A 14,045-nucleotide genomic window follows, 5' to 3' on the forward strand; every position below is an offset into this window, starting at 1 on the left:
GTTCTAGTTCTTGAGGTGAATTTTCTCTCTCTGATTTCTATTCATTCGAGCATGCAAAATAGAATATTTTATATGCCCTAAAAGAAATTTATTTGTAGACCTTAATTAAATTAAGTGCTACCTAACCACCTTTACATTGGGTTTTATATAAGCCTCCATCTATGTGTTGAACCATATCCTAGGGAGTGAGCAAAAGTCTGATTGAATACATATGGCTTAGATAAGAAGTTGATGTAGTAAATTTCATACAGACTCATGGATATTGTTCAGAAATGTAACTGCAAAACGGAAGATTCTGGAATTTATCTGCAAAAGTGATTGAACATTCTTATTGCATCAAGACCAATATTGGGTAGAGGTTAGCAATATTTTTTAATCCCCCTGATTAGGTAAGGGAGAGCTTGAAGTTCTATAACATCTGAGGCAGGATCTGTGAATTCTTTATCATTATTCAAGAGCTTGGGGAATCCTTCCTTGCCAACCATCTCTAGAATGTAGACCTTTCTCTCTATTAACATCACAAACATCTCCATATTCGCAAGTGAGCAGTCTTGAATAAAAAAAAATCTACTATGAATATAAATACTGAACTCAACAGGCTTTTTTAAAGTGATAGGATAGTTATAATTAATAATGAAATAGACGTTAAGAACAGAATTTAAAATGCAGAAAATTTTCCCCAGGAGATGTAATAAGGGGAGAAGGAGAAGTGGTTATAAAACATCACCGTCTGTTCCCAGTTCTCCTAGACATGAAGAAACACAAACCTAAGGACTGAGTCAGCTGATGATCCAGGAAAAGAAAACATCCTCCTCAGCTATATAGAGGAAAAGCAATTTAAAGACCTCTTTACTTCCTTGCTCATCTCCAATATATGCTCTCTTAGTCACTTTCTGATCTTGACCATTGGCAACCCTGTGTTTCATTCTCTTTGCTACTTTCCATTTCTTTGTCCCAAATGCATTTCTAGATTACAGTGGCATCCCTTTGAATAAAAAGTACTGAGATGCTAGGAGCAAAGGCGAAAAGGAGAGAGACACTAAAATAAAATATTATGTGAAACAAAAATCTAAAGAGAGAATGACAAATCAGAGCAAAAGCAGAACTGTGAGTAGGCTCAGGTCAGATGTGCAGACAAAAAGTAAGATGTTTGAGTCTGACCAAGGAGTAAAACTATCAATGGAGGAGATAATAATTAGCATGGATTAAAAATAAAATCACATACAGTTAGAGTCAAAGTGGATATTGTTCTGTTTCTGATTGAAATCTTTTGATCAAAGATACCTCTTTATGATCTATTGCTATTATTTGGCTTTTAAAGGAGAGGTGAATCAGCAATTTGAACCAAATCTCTTTCCAAGAAAGCAGCATTGGGTTGCTGTTTTGAAAATGAGTATCCATAATTGAAGTAGACCCAATTTGATTCCCTTGTTTAGATAAAGACAACTAAGTCAACAGTAGGTGTCAAGCACTGTCTTTAGGAGATATTTAGACTCAGATATTTGATCCACACAATTGTGTACAAGATATCCTCGGTCTATAAACCCAGATGTACAAGACATATAGCATCAGATTATTTTTGATTTATCAGATTATTATTGTTGTTTTCTGTTGCCACTGGCTGATAAGAAATTCCCTATAAGTCATTCTTGGGATTCTTGTCTCTCTCTGGGATTATATCAAGAATTTGAGGATTACCTAATTCCAAGAAATTGAGGGAGGGAAGAATGGCTGATCATTGTTCACGGATCCTACAGCTTATGTTGCTACCCCATGTGCCTCAGTCCTCAGTGCCATGATAGCTCCCCAGTGTTTTGAAACCAACTTTGTCTTCCCAGTTTTTCTTGGTACAAGTTTTGGTCTACAACAAAATAGTTCACCATTACTAGTAGTGGAACAGTTTATTTGTGTAACCCTAAATTATTTTGTTTTTTGTTAGCCCTTAACAGATGGTTGCAGTAGTGAAGTGGAGGTGTTGGGAAGTTGAAATCAATCCAGATAAATGATGAGTAAACTCTTCTGAGCCACTGACTCTTTCTAAATTTTGATGAAAGCTTAAGGTCCTTTAACAGAACTTTTTTCATAAATACAATAACAAAAAGTATATATAATATTTTTATTGAAAATTAGTTTCTTAACATAAGTAAAACCTATTTTTACAAAAAAGTGTCTTTCTAATTTTTATGCAAAAATTAAGATATTTTTTAAACAAAAAATAAATAAATTAGTACTATATATTATTTACAAAACAAAATTAAATAATTATTTTGATCAAAAATACATGTCAATGATATATTGCTATTATTTGGTTTAAATAAAGATGAAGTGGATCCTTACATCCTAGAAGTAGGGACAAGCCAGAATTAGACTGACAATCCCGTATCTAGCAGCTCATCCTTTTTTTTTTTTTTTTTTTTGCTTTTTCTTGCCAAATCCCCCCAGTACATAGTTGTATATTTTTTTTTTTAGTTGTGGGTCCTTCTAGTTGTGGCATGTGTGATGCCACCTCAATGTGGCCTGACAAGCACTGCCATATCCACACCCAGGATCCAAACCAGCAAAACCCTGGGCTGCCAAAGTGGAGCACATGAACTTAACCTCTCGGCCATGGGGCCGGCCCCTAGCTCATCCTTAAATCATCTAAATCTCTGAAAATGAATGTAGGTGATTGAAGATTACTAGTGCCATAGCTTCCTACAAGAAGCAAAAGTAATTCATCTCTGAAAAGAAATAAAAAGTCATCAAATTATTTGTACAGTGTTTCATACACAATATATCATACTGAATCAAGTAATTACACATGAAGAGAAAAAAACGAGTGAAAATCGAAAGAAACAATAGATTATAGAAGCAGACTAATGATGTTCAAGATAACAGAGTTTTCAGATTAAGATTTTAAAGTAAAATGCTTAATATGCTAAGAGATAAAAGAAAACATTGAGAATTTCTACAGAAAATTAGAAACAAGAAAGGAATCAAAATGAAATTTTAGGATTGAAGAATACAGTAACTGAAATTAAGTACTCAATAAGTGGGTTTAAAAACACATTAGCAAGACTTCCAGTTTCCAATTCTACATGTAAGAAGCTTGGAAGTTGCCACTCTGTCCCAACTACAAACAAAAAGCTGAAGAGACTGAAAACTCAACAAATCTTCTAGGATCCATGAGAGAGGTGAGGCCACAGAGCAAACCCCTGCCGCCAAGATTGGAGAGACATACAGGCCAACACAGGGAGTCGGCTTCACAGAGCACTCATGAGCGGAAGCTGCAGCAGGAAACAGTGCCAGGATAGGAAAACCTGAACTGCAATTTATGAATTGCTGGAGCCTCAGTGGGGACAACTCAGAGAATTAAAAACTCCAGGGGGACACAGTCATGGGGGTACCCTCCATACACTTTTGGAAAATTTATCTCCAGGAGTTTGACCATGTTTTCACAGTAAATATCAGAGAAAAATCTCCTTGTGCTTCCAACCAAGTGAGGGGAAAAGGAATCAGTTTGAAAGAGGCCAAAGCACTCTATTATTCTAAATAAGCCTGCCCACAGAAGAAGCTAGTTAAGCAAAGCCTAACCTTCTGGAGTATTATCAGACTGACCTGGGGAAAGCGAAATACTGAGCTCTTTTCAATTCTAACCTTCCACATGGGAGTAAAGAAATCCCCAATGACACCCAGCTCTAGCCTTCCATGAGAGAAGAAAATTATCCAACTCCAGCCCACGCTAGCCATCCTCTCCCACTTAAAGGGGGAGAAAATAACTGAGAAATTTTCTCCCATACAAACTGCTACATTTCCAGGCACTACTTATGAAACTCTTTAGCTAGGGACGTACATTTTACTCACCATTCCCTGACCCAGTGATCCATGAATTCACTCACCCCTGAGGAACAAACTAGAATTTCTGCTGGAGGTTAGCATCATTAAACGTTTCTGATCACTAGAGGTAGGCAAGATTTTAAAATTATTATATTTTCAAGCAGAATGACCCTCACTCAAACTGAAGCAAGTATTGCTGCAAAAAGTCAATAGCTTCACTGTTGAAATTTTGTTTTTGAAGTGTGTGTGTGTGTGTGTGTGTGTACATTTTAACTCCTTTCAGGAAATACACTCAAATACTTCCTTACTCCAGTCAGTGCTGCCCTTTTCTTTGAAACTAACTCTTCAAGTGCAAATAAAATATATCTTAACCTTCTTACATTTCTTTACAAGATGTTTGCTATTAGTCTACAATGAAAAGCTGATACTTTATAAAATAAAATTGACATTTTAAAGATTGTCAATTCTAGTACTTTGAAAGTACTGGAATTTTCAGAAAGACTGAACTATTCAAAATATTTTACAAAATTCTGAAGCTTTGAAAGCCTATTCTGAAAAACTTGAGGAGAGTAAAACAAGATTTGCCTTCCTAATAGTCAATTTTGCTGCTCATTATGTTATGAAAAGTATTTTTAAAAAATAATTGTTTTAACTTCAAATATATATTTGAAATTCAATAATGGTTTTATAAGAATATGCTGTACAGAGAGTGACATCAGAAAAATGGTGGAGTGACCAGTTTTCTTTGTCTCTTCCCCTTTGAACTACAACTGAATGGACATTCAATGATCAACAGAGGATACTCACACAGCACCTCAGGATACCTGAGAGACCCATGCTGCTATACATCAGAAGGTGGATGGACTAACCCCAGAGAGGAGGTGGAGATAGTGAGAACTCTCTGGCACCCAGACAGCCCAGTACCCGTGAGCAACTCTCTCCAGGCTGAAATGCTCATAGCACTGCCATGGGCCTGAGGGTGGGCAAGCGCCTCAGTGTAACTGCAGAAACAGGTGACTGCCAATGTGAGCCCCCCATGATTGCTCTTTGGATCAATGGGAAAATCCACAGTCCCACTGCAGCCCCAGGGAGTGACTTGGGCTCAGACTTGGTAGGGAGGCCCTGCCCACCCAGCACAAAGGCTAGTGTGACATAGGAGCAGACGTGGCACAGCTGGGTGAGTAAACCACCAGCTGCCTTAAACACCTATAGCTCTGCTGTGGCCCCAAAGGGGCTAGTGAGATCCAGTGGGACTGCAGGCAAGGACAACCCTGAGCCCTAGCATGATCACTCCTAGGTCCAGTGGGAAAGTCCACAGTCCCACCATGACCCCAGGGAGAGATGGGCTCCATCCCAGTGGGGAGGCCCCACCCACCAATCTCAAAGGCTGGTGTGACCTAGGAACAGATGGCAGCATATCTGCAGCCTAGGCAAAAGTGCCCCCAGTTACTGCAAATGTCCACAGGAGCACAGCAGCCCCAAAGGGGCAGTGAGACTGGGAGGACTGTGGAAGCAGGAGAGAGGAACCCTGAGCCCCTGTGTGATCACTCTCTCAACCAGTGGGAGAGTCCACAATCCCACCACAGTCCCAGGGAGTGGCACAGGCTCAGACTCAGTGGGGAGGTCCCAACCAACAAGCACAACAGCTGGTGCCATCCAGGACCAGATGGCAGTGGAGCTGTGAATCTGAGTTAACAAGCTCCCAGCTGCCTTGAAAGCCCATAACACCACTGTAGACCATAAGTAGGGAGCATGTCTATGTGAGTGTGTGGGAGCAGGCAGCAGCAACCTGAAGCCCCCATGAGATTGTTCCCACAGTTGATGGGAGATCCCACAGGGCCAGTGCAATCCAAAGGAGTGGCCCAGGTTCAGTCAGGAACAGCTGACAGGGATCCTGTTGGGCATAGATTACACAGCTCCTGCCTCCTCCCCCTAGTGGCAACAAATGGAAGCAGTAACCAAATTCTATCTCTATGTGGAGGCACAAATACACACCATCGAGCAATATGAAAAAATATATTAAATCTCCAGAATAGAAGGAAAATTACAAGTCCCCAGAAAACAATCCTGAAGACACAGAAATCTATAAATGACAAAAAATTCAAAATAGATATTATTTAAAAACTCAATGAGTTAAAAGAGAATACAGAAAGACAATTCAACAAGTTCAGGAGCTACATCACAAAAGAACTTGAAACTATAAAGAAGAACCAATCAGAAATGTTGGAGATGAAAAACACAGTGGATGAGATTAAGAAAAATCTAGATTCCCTGAACAGTAGGGCTGAATATGGAGGACAGAATTAGCAGTCTGGAGGATAGGAATATAGAAATGCTTAACCTCGAGGATGAGAAAGAACTAAGACTAAAAAGAAATGAAGAAACTCTGAGAAATATCTGATGCAATTAAGAAATGCAACATGAGGATTATAGGTATCCCAGAGAGAGAAGAGAAGGCGAATGGAGCAGAAAGCTTGTTCAAGAAATAATAGCTAAGAACTTCCCAAACCTAGGGAGGGAGCTAGAAATCCATGTGACAGAAGCCAATAGATCATCAAACTTTAGCAATGTAAACAGACCAACTCTAAAGCATATAGTAGTAAAGGTGGCAAAAAGTCAATGACAAATTAAAAATGTTAAGGGCAGCAAGGCAAAAGAAAATAACCTACAAAGGAACCCCTATCAGGCTGTCAACATATTTCTCAGCAGAAAACTTACAGGCTAAGAGAGAGTGGAATGATATATTCAGAATTTTGAAAGACAAAAACTTTCAGCCAAGAATACTCTATCCAGTGAAAATATCCTTCAAATATGATGGAGAAATAACAACTTTCCCAGATAAACAAAAGTCAAGGGAGTTCATCACCACAAGACCCCCATACAAGAATTCCTCATGGAGGCCCTCATACCTGGAAAAAAAAAAAAGGGAAAGAGCTCACAAAACCCTGAGCATGGAGATAAGTGGATAGACAAAATCAGAAAACTGCAGCTCTCCATCAGAACAAATTAGCAAATGCTTAATTAAAGATAAAAGGAAGAAAAACACCAAGAATAAATATAATCTTGTCATTTTAACCAGAAACTCAAAACACAAGAAGAAATAAGATGTGACAATAACAACTTAGAAAGGGAAGAGGAAAGGGATAGAATGAGCTTAGTCTAAGGAAATAAGAGGCTACCAGAAAATGGACTATCTCATCTATGAGATTTTCTATACAACCCACATGGTAATCACTAAACACATAATTAGAACAGAGACACAAATTATAAATATGGAGAAAACTAAGAAAACCAGATAGAAAACTACCTAACTGAATTGGTAGTCCAAAATACATGGGATGAGAAACAAAGGAAATGCAAGAGAACCAGAAAACTAGCGATAAAATGGCAGCTTTGGCCCCCACATATCAACAATCACTCAAAATGTAAATGGATTGAATTCTCCAATCAAAAGACACAGACTAGCAGGATGGATTTAAAAACAAGACCCAACAATATGCTGCCTACAGGAAACACATCTCGGCCCCAAAGACAAACACAGACTCAGAGAGAAGGGATACAAAACAATACTCCAAGCTAATAGTGATCAAAAGAAAGCAAGTGTCGCCATACTTATATCAGACAAAGTAGACTTCAAGACAAAACAGGTAAAGAGACAAAGAGGGACATATCATTTTATAATGATAAAAGGGACACACCACCAAGAAGACATAACACTTATAAATATATATGCACCCAACACAGGAGCACCAAAGTACATAAAGCAACTATTGACAAAACTAAAAGGAGATATCAAGAACAATACAATAATAGCAGGGGGACCTGAACACTGCACTTACACCAATGCATAGACCATCCATACGGACAGTCAACAAGGAAACTGTAGACTTAATTGAAAAACTAGACCAGATGGACTTAATAGACATATATAGAACACTCCGTTCAAAAACAGAAGGTTACACATTCTTCTCAAGTGTGCATGGAACATTCTCAAGCATAGACCATATGTTGGGAAACAAATAAAGTCTCAATAAATTTAAAGGGATTGAAATAACATAAAGAATCATTTCCTACCATAACACTATGAAACTAGAAATCAATTACAAGAAAAAAGCTGGGAAAGGGGCAAAGATGTGGAGATTAAACAACATGCTACTGAATCAAAAAGGGATTATTGAAGAAATTAAAGGAGAAGTCAAATATTATCTGGAGACAAATGAAAATAAAGACACATCATACCGACTCATTTGGGATGCAGCAAAAGTGGTCCTAAGAGGGAAATTCATTGCAATACAGGCTCACCTCAACAAACAAGAAAAATCTCAAATAAGCAATCTCAAACTACACCTAAGAAAATTAGAAAAAGAAGAACAAACAAAGCCCAAAGTCAGTAGAAGGAGGGAAATAATAAAAATTAGAGCAGAAATAAATGAAATTGAAACATAAAAAGGTAAAAATGATTGATGAAGCAAGGAGCTGATTCTTCAAGAAAATAAACAAAATTGACAAACATTTAGCCAGACCCCCTAAGAAAAAAAGAGAGGAGACTCAAATGAATAAAATTAGAAATTAAAAAGAATAAATTATAACAGATACCACAGAAATATAAAAGATTATAAGAGAATATTATGAAAAACTATATGCCAACAAATTGGACAACCTAGAAGAAATGGATAAATTCTTAGTCTCTCACAACCTCCCAAAACTGAATCAAGAAAAAATAGAGAATCTGAATAGACCAATCACAAACAAAGAGATTGAAGAAGTAATCAAAAACATCCCCCAAAATAAAAGTCCAGGACCAGACTGATTCTCTGGAGAATTCTACCAAACATTCACAGAAAACTTAATACTTATACTTCTCAAACTATTCCAGAAAATTGAGGAAGATGGAACACTTCCTAACACATTCTACGAGGCCAACATCACCCTGATACCAAAGTCAGACAAGTTCTACACAAGGAAAACTACAGGCCAATATCACTGATGAACATAGATGCAAAAATCCTCAACAAAATATTGGCAAACAGAATACAGCAATACATTAAAAAGATCATACACCATGATCAAGTGGATTTATAATAGGGACACATCTGCAGGATGGTTCAACATCCACAGTCAATCAATGTGATACACCACATTAACAAAATGAGGAACAAAAACCACATGATCATCTCAATAGATGCAGAGAAAGCATTTGACAAGATCCAACATCCATTTACGATAAAAAATGCTCAATAAAATGGGTATAGAAGGAAAGTACCTCAACATAATAAAGGCCATATATGACAAACGCACAGCCAACATCATATTCGATGGGGAAACACTGAAAGCCATCCCTCTGAGAACAGGAACAAGACAAGTGTGCCCACTCTCACCACTCTTATTCAACATAGTACTGGAGGTTTTGGCCAGAGCAATTAGGCAAGAAAAGGAAATAAAAGGTATCCAAATAGGCAATGAAGAAGTGAAACTCTCACTGTTTGCAGACAACATGATTTTACATATAGAAAACCCTAAAAAACCCATCAGAAAGCTACTAGAAATAATCAACAATTACAGCAAAGTTGCAGGGTACAAAATCGACTTACACAAATCAGTTGCATTTCTATACTTTAATAACGAACTAACAGAAAGAGATCTCAAGAACACAATCATATTCACAATCACAACAAAAAGAATAAAATATCTAGGAATAAATTTAACCAAGGAAGTGAAGGACCTATACAATGACAACTACAAGACTTTCCTGAAAGAAATTGATGATGACCTAAAGAAATGGAAAGACATTCCATGCACATGGATTGGAAGAATAAACATAGTTAAAATGTCCACACTACCTAAAGGAATCTACAGATTCAATGCAATCCCAATCAGAATCCCAATGACATTCTTCACAGAAATAGAACAAAGAATCCTAAAATTCACATGGGGCAACAAAAGACCCAGAATTGCTAAAGCAATCCTGAGAAAAAGGAACAAAGCTGGAGGCATCACAATCCCTGACTTCAAAATATAATACAAGGCGATAGTGATCAAAACAACATGGTATTGGTACAAAAACAGGCAAACAGCTCAATGGAACAGAACTGAAAGCCCAGAAATAAAACCACACATCTATGGACAGCTAATCTTCGACAAAGGAGCTGAGAACAATAGAGAAAGGAAATTCTCTTCAACAAATGGTGTTGGGAAAACTGGAAAGCCACATGTAAAAGAATGAAAGTAGACCATTCTCTCTTATGCCATTCACAAAAATAAACTCAAAATGGATCAAAGACTTGAAGGTGAGATCTGAAACTATAAAACTTCTAGAAGAAAATATAGGCAATACACTCTTGGACATAGTTCTTAAAAGGATCTTTTCGGACACCATGTCTTCTCAGGTAAGAGAAACAAAAGAAAGAATAAACAAGTGGGACTTCATCAGACTATAGAGCTTCTACAAGGCAAGGGAAACTAGGACTTAAATGAAAAGGCAACCCACCAACTGGGAGAAAATATTTGCAAATCATATATCCAACAAAGGGTTAATCTCCATAATATATAAAGATCTCATACAACTCAACAAAAAAGAAATCAAACAACCTGATCAAAAAATGGGCAGAGGATATGAACGGACATTTCTCCAAAGGAGATATACAGATGGCCAACAGGCACATGAAAAGATGCTCAACATCACTGATTATCAGGGAAATGCAAATCAAAACTACACTAAGATATCACCTTACATCCATTAGAATGGCTATAATAACCAAGACAAAAAATAGCAAATGTTGGAGAGGTTGTAGAGAAAAATGAACCCTCACACACTGCTAGTGGAAATGCAAACTGGTGCAGCCACTATGGAAAACAGTATGGAGATTTCTCAAAAAACTAAAAATAGAACTACCATATGACCCAGCCATCCCACTACTGGGTAGATATCCAAAGAACTTGAAATCAGCAATTCAAAGAGACTTATACACCCCTATGTTCATTGCAGCATTATTCACAATAGCTAATACATAGAAGCAACCTAAGTGCCCATGAAGTGATCACTGGATAAAGAAGATATGGTATATATATATACAATGGAATACTACTCAGCCATAAAAAAATTACAAAATCGTCCCATTCACAACAACATAGATGGACCTTGAGGGTATTATGTCAAGCAAAATAAGCCAGATTGAGAAAAACAAACACTAAATGATTCCACTCATATGTGGAAAATAGACAGACACATGGACAAAGAGAACTATCTAGTGGTTAACAGGGGGAAGGGGGACTGGGGAGTGGGGGATGGGCACAAAGGGTGAAGGGGCTCACCTATAAGATGACTGACTAATAAGAATTTACAACTGAAATTTCACAATGTTGTAAACTATCATAGCCTCGATTTAAAAAAACAATATGCTGTACATGCTTATTAAAAGTCAATTTCTTATCACCTATTTTATTCCAGATTTAAAGCTTTACAATTTTAAAAGAAACTAGAGAAGAGTACATTTTGATCATTATATTGGGCTTCTAATTTCATTGTATTTTAATTTTAAATAATCCAAAAATGCATAATTATCCTATAAACCAACATTTCCCAAACAGTTATAGGCTATATACAAATTCATACTTTTTAACTGAAATGCATTTAAAAGTAGATAAGAAAAATATAAAGTTTACCTATTTAAGTGTTGTTATTATGCAATAATGCATGTTTTAAAAAGAAATTGTATATTAGGCCCAAGAATACCTTGAAGCTGCATGAAAATGCTTGATTCCTTTTCCATATAATAGAAAAATTATAAAATTCTAATAATTGGTTATTTTATTGTTGTAAAGTTTTTATACTCAAAAACACCTCAAATTAGATACAGATAGAAAAAAAATTACTGAGTTGGAAGATAGGAAAAAAAAAAACATCTAAATGAAACCCAAAGAAGTAACAATTTAAAATTAGAAGAGTAAGAGACATGACAAAGTGAAATACACATATAATTCAAATCCATGAAAAAATACATAAAGAATATGGTAGAAGAAATGTTTTAAAGGATATTAACTCTGAATTTTCAAAAAGTGATGAAAGACCTAGAATCAAAAAGTCCTATGAACTTCAAGCAGGAAAAACATAAACAAACACACACACACCCTTAGGCACATGAGAGTAAAATGCTTAAAATGAAAAACAAAGAGAACAATCTAAAATGGACAGACTTTAAAATACTGTTATTTTCACAGGAGCAACAAGTCCAACATTTGACTATTAAACAATGGAAGACACAATGAAATTGAAGAATATCTTCAAACTCGTATGGGAAAAATAATTACCAAACTAGAATTCCATACCCACTGAAAATATCATTCAATATAAAAGGAAATTAAAACATTTTGAGATAAATAAAACTGAGAAAAATCATCATCAGGAGGCCTGCACCAAAGGAAACATGAAAGGTATCTGCAAACACAAGAAAAATTAACCCATGTAAAAGACCAGAGCTTCAGGAAAAAATGAAAAGCAATGGAAAAGGCAAATATTTTGCAAAATTCACGTGAAAATACTGTGTATCAAATAATAAAATAAGATAGGAGTTTTAAATGTATCATTTTAAAACATAACGAGAATAGCAAAAAATAGTCAAAATAGAAGTAAATGGGACAAAATGTTTTAGTATCTTTGCATGACTCTGGGAAAGTAAAATCACCAAAGTTAAATTTGATACATCAAGGATGTATTTTTAGTGTCTAGGATAATCACTGAAAGAACAATAAAAGTTGTAGTACTATGCTAAGGAAAAGAATAGAGGAATAATATAAAATAATAAATCCATAATAAGGATCCCAAGCAGTTTTGGAGGAGGTTGCTTGAGCTATTGACTTATCATAATATTATCTTTGTATCCTCTAGAGAGAGAAAGGAGATAGTCAAATAAATCACAGAGGTCAGTTCTCCAGATTAGCCAGTTGCTACATCAGCTTACTTTTCTGACCTATAGGTCTCTTTGTATATATTAATACTCTATTTCTGTACATTATATGCTGTTTATATACTTTAATTCAGCTATTTCCTTTGGCTTTGGGATTCTTTCCATATATTTCCAGATCTCTTCCAGAGAAGTCATTCAGTTTTGGTCTCCATTTATTCCCTAATCTCCTGCATATTACCTATTCCACAATATACTATGGCTTAGTATTTAATAGTAAAAACATCTTTTTAAAGTAAGAGTAAGAACTTTTCTAGTCAGCAGAGCAAAAACAAAAAATAATAAAAAAGAGTGAAATAAGCCTCTGGAACTTATGGGACTCCATTTAAAAATACAAATTAAAACAAGAATGAGATACCACTACACACCTATTAGGATATCCAAAGTTCAGAACACTGACAACACCAAATGCTGGTCAGGATGTAGAACCACAGAAATTCTCATACATTGTTGGTAGGAATGTAAAATGGTAAAGCACTATGGCAGTTTCTTATGAAATTAAAGATTCATATCACATGATTCAACAATCCCACTCATGGGTATTTACCAGAAGGAGTTGAAAATTTATGTCCACACAAAAACCTGCACAGGGATGTTTTATGGCAACTTTATTCATAATTGCCAAAATTTTGAAGCAACCAAGATGTCCTTCAGTAGGTAAATGTATAAATAAACTGTGGTACATACAGACAATGGACTATTATTTAGCACTGCAAAGAAATGAGCTATCAAGCCATGAAAAGACATGGAGGAACCTTAAATGCATATTATAAAATGAAAGAAACCAATCTGAAAAGTCTACTATTATGTAATGATAAAGAGATCAACTCTCCAAGAAGCCATAACAATCCTAAAAATGTATGCACCTAACAACAGAGCATCAAAACATATAAATATGATAATACAAAATACAAAAGTAAAACCTGATATAACTGCTAGGAGAAATAGGCAAATTCATTATTATAGTTGGACACAGCAACACTCCTCTCTTAGTATTGACAGATCCATCAGGTTGAGATAATTAAGGATATAATTCAACTGAACAGCACCGTCAATCAACCAGATCTAAATTGGCATTTATATAATACTTCATCCAAAAACAATGAAATACACATTCTTCTCAAACTCACATGAAACATTCAACAAAATAGGCCACATTCTGGGCCATAAAGAACACCTAAACAAGTTTAAAGGAATAAAATCACACAATGTCTGCCCATAGTGGTATTAAACTAAAAATCAATAAATTAAAGATAGATGGAAAATCCC

Source organism: Equus asinus, chromosome 22 (genome assembly GCF_041296235.1).
Source record: "Equus asinus isolate D_3611 breed Donkey chromosome 22, EquAss-T2T_v2, whole genome shotgun sequence".
Taxonomy (NCBI): Eukaryota; Metazoa; Chordata; class Mammalia; order Perissodactyla; family Equidae; genus Equus; species Equus asinus.